The sequence below is a fragment of the Alosa pseudoharengus genome, unplaced genomic scaffold (assembly GCF_046254945.1).
Source record: "Alosa pseudoharengus isolate Yale_2024_CS ecotype anadromous, Long Island Sound unplaced genomic scaffold, YU_APseudo_1.1 YU_APseudo_1.1_scf_3, whole genome shotgun sequence".
Lineage (NCBI taxonomy): Eukaryota > Metazoa > Chordata > Actinopteri > Clupeiformes > Clupeidae > Alosa > Alosa pseudoharengus.
In genome coordinates this window covers 20428953-20435307 of record NW_027468718.1, presented here as the reverse complement: position 1 = coordinate 20435307, position 6355 = coordinate 20428953, and the positions used below count along the sequence as shown (strand labels likewise).

Sequence of the window (6355 nt, the reverse complement as noted above, 5' to 3'; positions counted from 1 at the left end):
GTGTGTGACTGTGTGTGTGTGTGTGTGTGTGTGTGTGTGTGTGTGTGTGTGTGTGTGACTGTGTGTGTGTGTGTGTGTGTGTGTGTGTGTGTGTGTGTGTGTGTGTGTGAGAGAGAGGTAGAAGTTCCCGGTGCTGGAACAGCGATAGCCTCGCACTGGTGCAGACATTCCTGATGAGTCAGACGGCTGAACCGAACACCGGCCCCGTCTGAGTGCCGGCTGGCCAGTCTGCGGTGCACGCACACACTCGCACACACACGCACGCACACACACACAGACACACACACACACACACACACACACACAGAAGGAGAGAGAGAGAGAGAGATGTGATTGCTCTGCTATTCTGCCCTGGCCTCTGGCTGTCTTGATGTGTCCCAACCGAAGGTCCCCTGAGCGTGTGGCTAAGAAACGTACATGCAGTCTAAAGTGCAACCTGGTGTCTGAGGGTTTATCAGAGTCTGTCAGATGTCTGCTACTTTTATTGTCTTCACAGGGTCATTGAGTGGTTCGGATAGAGTGATTTGGTTTGAGCACTTTGGTAGATGTACTTTCACAACCAAGGGCAGAGTTTAAATGAAGTTTACATTATGTATACATTCACTAAATTATGTACTTGATGTATGATATCACAAACCCCATGACAGTCTCTTGACTGTCTTGACACTACACTGTATACTGTCTTCTGGTAACCTCTAAAACTTTTGTTTGTTTTTCCTCACAACCTTCTACAAACAAAGAGACAGCATATTCCATGCGGAAACACAATAAAAGTAACTACTTGGCATGAAACGTTTTGTGACAATTCGTTTTTATGGCAGAACATGATGCCGGTGCCATTTGCCACTGGGGATTGGATAGGCCAGGCCTACGTGAGATAACTGCCATTTTCACAGGGCTTTGCATGCGAGTGGAGGCAACAGCTAAAGGCTTTGTGTGGAAGGCACACGCCGGTGGAAGGCTCCCTGAGCAAAGGGATCTGACTTCAGGTCATGCTCCAAAGTGCACTAGTATTCTATTTCACAAGGTAGTCACATAAGTGCCGGTGATATGGCACAGTGAGAGAGAGAGAGAGAGACAGAGAGAGAGAGAGAGAGAGAGAGGGAGGGAGGAAGAGGAAAAGAACTAACACTGATTCACTTATCCCAGGTCTTACACAAAACATCAACTCATGTAAAATAGGTAATTATCCATTTCTGACACCTTAAGGTTTGCCAAACTAAAAATTTGACAAGAACATAAACCAAACCAAAGCACAGTTGTGCGGTTGTCCTTTAAGTATTTTTTAGCTCAGTCAATGAAGAGAGAGATGGAGGACAGAGGACAGAGGGATGAGATAACACGTGGGTTAAGAATACCCGCTCTGTTTCCTTGAAACATTGCAGCCTGTTCCAAATGGGTTCCAAGGAGGATGGATAACCTTCAGTCCTTGAAGTGCAACAGAACATGCTGAGACCCAGCACTCACGACTGTTAAAAATAATACATAATCTTTGGCAATTGGCATGCATGCTCACACTTTATCTTCTCTCGCCGTTTCTGTATCTGCCTATCTGTATATCAATCCGCCTATCTGTCTGTAATGCTGTCTATCCTCCCATGTTTTCTGTTTGTTTCATCCCTCTCTCCCTTTCTCTCTCTCTCTCTCTCTCTCTCTTGCTCTTCTCTGTCTCTCTCTCTCTCTGTCTCTCGGCTCTTTGACTGCAGTATGCTGAGCCCTATATGAGGGGGGGTGAGATGCAGCTGGAGCTTATAAAACAGCTTTAAATGACTTGCGCTGTTTCCCTCATTAGGCACTGTGTCATGTTCAGTCTGCTCACAGTGAGAACCGCACTTCCCTATTCATGAAGTCTCTTTAAAAGGCCATCAATTCTTCATGAGTAATGCCCTTCTCCGATCGCCGCTTTGACGAAAATAAGACATCAAGCCATCTCCATCCGTGCGTTCCCAGAGTTAACGGTACCACTCTGACCATCCAAGCAGACTGATTCGGCTGGCTTTCATGAATAATGTGGTGGTAATATGGGCCATATTTTTTATACGGGGGGGGGATGGGTGCGGGAGATCCATCAAGTTGAATTCTGACAGATGTACTGGAGTGTGAAAGAGGATCACAAGCAAGGGCTGGGGAACAGCATAGGGGCTTACGTGTGAATCGGAGGGGCTGGGGTACATGGGAAGACACCCAGGGGCCTGTGGCAATCATGACTCAGCTCTTTTCTCATGCAAATGTACCATGACACGTCGGGGTTTGGCTGAGAAGGGGCTGGGAGGGGGGGGGGTCTTTGGCAAAGTGCTTTCTCACGGCCAAAACAGCTATGAAAGCCCACATAAAACAATGATGTGCCAATAGGGACCAGGCCCTTCAGGCGACTCCCAATCAAACACTGAGCCTTAGTCTAAGCCAGGGAGCCTACGGAAAATAACAAACACCCAGGCCACTCACTCAAACTGATCAGGGCAGCTGCTGTCAGACAATATGGGAGGACAGAGCAAATATCAGCCGGAATTTAAATATGTTGTAAGAACGACAGTAATGCAAACAAATGTTGTTTTGAAGCTGATAATTTGTCTTTGTGCTGCTGTAAGGCTGGTGCAACAGGGTGGTGGTGGTATATTTAGACACACAGACACACAGACATACGGACCCACAGACACACACACACACACACACACACACACACACACACACACACACACACACACACACACACACACACACACACACACACAATCACACACCCTCAGGATTGACAGGCGACGTGAGTGGCCTATCTTTCACTCTGCACTGACGCTCTCCTCATGAACGCCCAAGAGAGAGACAGAGAGAGAGAGACAAAGAGAGATGGAGAGAGAGAGAGAGAGATAGAGAGACAGAGAGAGAGAGAGACAGAGAGAGAGAGAGCTTGGGAGAGAGGCATCGTAACAAAGGCAGGCCGAGGGAGCACAGGGGCCTTCGGGGGGTCCCCATGATACAGCACTTTCAGCCCACTCAGCCAGCCACTGCATCTATTGAGAGTGAGAGTGTGAGAGAAAGAGAGCTCGGGGGTGGTGTGGTGTGGAGGGGTGGGGGGGGGGGTGATGTCATCTTTCCCTGGAGAGCTGCGATGGACTGGATCTTGACCCCTCCGGCGGCTCAGCGGAGCGTTGACGGACAAACAGCTGGTCACTCGGACATATTCCCCCATTGTCCCTGCCATTGTTGCCTCTCAAAGAGTGAGGAGAAAGACGGTCACCACAGAGGGCAAACACAGCCCTCATCAGGTGGCCAGAGTGAAGACCTCATTCAGACTTGGACTAACAAGGAGCACCATGCAATGAAGGGCTTTGATTTGATTTTCGGGTGGGGATGGGGAGTGATGGTGGTGGTGGTGGTGGGTGGGGGGTCACTGAGGTGCCTGTCTCCCCCCTTAAGTACCGAACCCTCTGACCATCCAAAAATAATGGCAAATCCATGCTAATCCCCAGCCCTCTTTGGAACAATGCACGACAGGCATTAGCGGATTGAAATCGCTCCCTAATGTACCACTGTGAGACCCAGGTCAAGCATGGGAGTCAGGTAACAAGCGCTCATTTGCGACCAGAGACACGGCGCAAACACATGAAGAAGAAAAAAAGAGAGATAATCAAGCACAATAAAAAAAGGACAAAAGATCCACCTGATCAGCCGATACAAAAAGGAACAAATAATCTGATTAAGCAGAGGCCAAGGAATCACCCAATCACTGGCTCTTGTTCCCAATTAGGGGTGAGGAAGAGAAGGAGCATGATGAAGACATTCATTAGAGAGCTGAATTGGTGGATAATGCTGCTGATATTGCTCCTGCTTAACACTGAGCACTATAATTTGCAGAAATGAGTCAGGGCTGCGAACTGGCCTTTGCAGACAATCGCAGACATGGAGTGATTAGTGATAGTAATAAGCACCCTGCTGGCAAGCGACCGGCACCTCAGCCAATAGTCAAAGCGTGTCGGTCGCCCGACTCAACAGCCGAGGGGCGGGAAGCTGTCCTGCGAAACAACTTTGGCAGGTCGTGTCATTTCTTTTTTGTTCTGTTTGGGGTTTTTTTGTTTGTTTCGCCAAGAGTTCATCTGTAATCGCTGAAATTGCTTGTTTCAGCAGATCCTCCAAAATCCGACAACTCGAAATCCAGGGCCTTTTTTAACACGTCCAGCTTACACCCTCTTTTAACACAAACACTTCAACCCACTCCAGTGACTGTTAGCAAGCTGATGGTAAAAAAAAAAAAACCCCGTCGTAGCTCAATCAGGGCTCCAGATCTGCAGGTTAGGATTCTGGCGGAGTGGGGTGGAGAGGAGAGGAGGCCGCATCAGTGGTTATATAAGCGGGCACTAAAGAGTTATTGGCTGCTCGCGCAGCGCCATGCTAGCCCTGATAGAATTGGTGCTGGGCTCTACTGAGGAGTGTAATCCGATCCAGAGCCAGTGCTCCTCGCCACCCAACCACCTCCCGCCCTCCACACACACACACACACACACACACACACACACACACACGCACACACGCACACACACACATACACACAGACACACACACATACATACACACAGACACACACAGACACACACACACAAACACACACACACGCACACACACACATACACACAGACACACACACACACATACACACAGACACACACAGACACACACACACAAACACACACACACACACACACAACAGACACACACACACACACACACACACACACACACACACACACACACACAACAGACACACACACACACACACACACACACACACACACACACACACCTCCCCCTCCCGCACCGGTCTCCTATCTCTTCCTCGCTGGGCTCTAGTGCAGGGGTGTCTGATAAAATGCCTGCTGTACACAGCCAGAGCGGCCAGTGTGCAACACTACACCTCCACATCACAGCCCAGAGGACAGAATGCGCGTCTCTCTTTTTCTCTTCCTCTTTCCTATCATTATGCTTTTTTTTGTCTTTCTTGGAAGTTGTCGGGTGAGTTTCGCCTCTCGCCATCCAAATTAGCATGCGCATGCCGCCTTAATGAAGAGGTCTGTATGATAACCAGGCTCATGACTCTATTATGCATGAATACTGCACAGCATCATAGTAAAGAATATAAAAAAAAGGAGAAACGAGATCATATTTGCATTGGAGCACACGTATCTGGATCACACGTGTTTGCATGTGCATGTGTGTGTGTATATGTGTGTGTGTGTATATGTGTGTGTGTGTGTATGTGTGTGTGTGTGTGTGGGGGGGGGTCTCTCGGAGAGAGAGCGTGCGGGCCCTTGCTGACACGGCGCTTCCCTGCGTGCATTCCTTTCTCATTTACATACTGCCATAACTGGTTCAGAAATGTCTGGTGCTCGCTCGCTAGCGAGCCATTTGCATTTTTCACAACTCAACAGTGGATTTGCTCCAGAGGTAGGAGGCAGAGCAGGGTTCAAACACAACAAAACACAAAAAATACAATTATCATGTATGGTCTATTATTACCTCTTTTCAATCCATTATTATTAGATATTTCTTTTATAAAGAAATACATCTATCCCTCATGTTACGCCAATATATTAATTCACCTGAATATAGGCTACAGTAGAGGCTTATGGACATCTGCTGTTGTCAGTGTGCAGGCTATCCCTTAACTCACAATAGCCTACATGTTTTGTTTTGTTTTTTCATAAAAAAATACATTAAATGTTCAATTATTACCTGCTGACTAATGCAAATTACTGATTGGTTTTAAAGAATTTCACTTGCGCATGCCATGCATGCACTCAGATGGCGGTGTCTTTCTGCCATCTGTGAGGCTGTAATGATTACATTATCCAAACTAAAGTGATAGATCCGTCTGGAAGCCAAGCCTATTATTTGTTCTCGCTTGTTTTTGCGCAACTAATCAAGAACAATTATCTAGAAGCTCCACAGAAAAAAACAAATTGAACACTCATCCCTGAGCAGCTCAAAATATTTAGCCTAGGTCCCCTAGGCTGCATTTGGCCATGGAGAGGTCTGTGCTCCCTGAGTGCCTTTTAGTTATGAAAACTTTAACAACCAGTAACACATGGAAATATATAATGTGAACTGAAATAACTGGTGAACAAGTAATCGAGTCTGGCCTCTGAAAAAACTTTTAAGGCTAATCTGCCTGGGCCTGGCCATGTTTGAACCGCCTCACTCATTTGTTCGTTGTTTAACATGGACGTTTTAAGCGTGCGCTTCCTATTTGAAATGTTTCCCTATTTGAAATGCAGCATAGGCTATGTGTGTTGTTTAATAGCTTTCAAACGGTAGAGCCTGTAGCCTACATTTAAAAACATAGCCAGAGGACGGATTGCTTAGG

At 47.2% G+C, this 6355-nt stretch overlaps 1 protein-coding gene across 1 annotated transcript in view; it reads right to left on the bottom strand.

The window, feature by feature from the left end:
* The window catches only part of grb14 (growth factor receptor-bound protein 14), a 46083-nt gene that overhangs the window by 27767 nt on the left and 11961 nt on the right, over positions 1–6355 (bottom strand). The gene's annotated exons all lie outside the window — the stretch shown is intronic.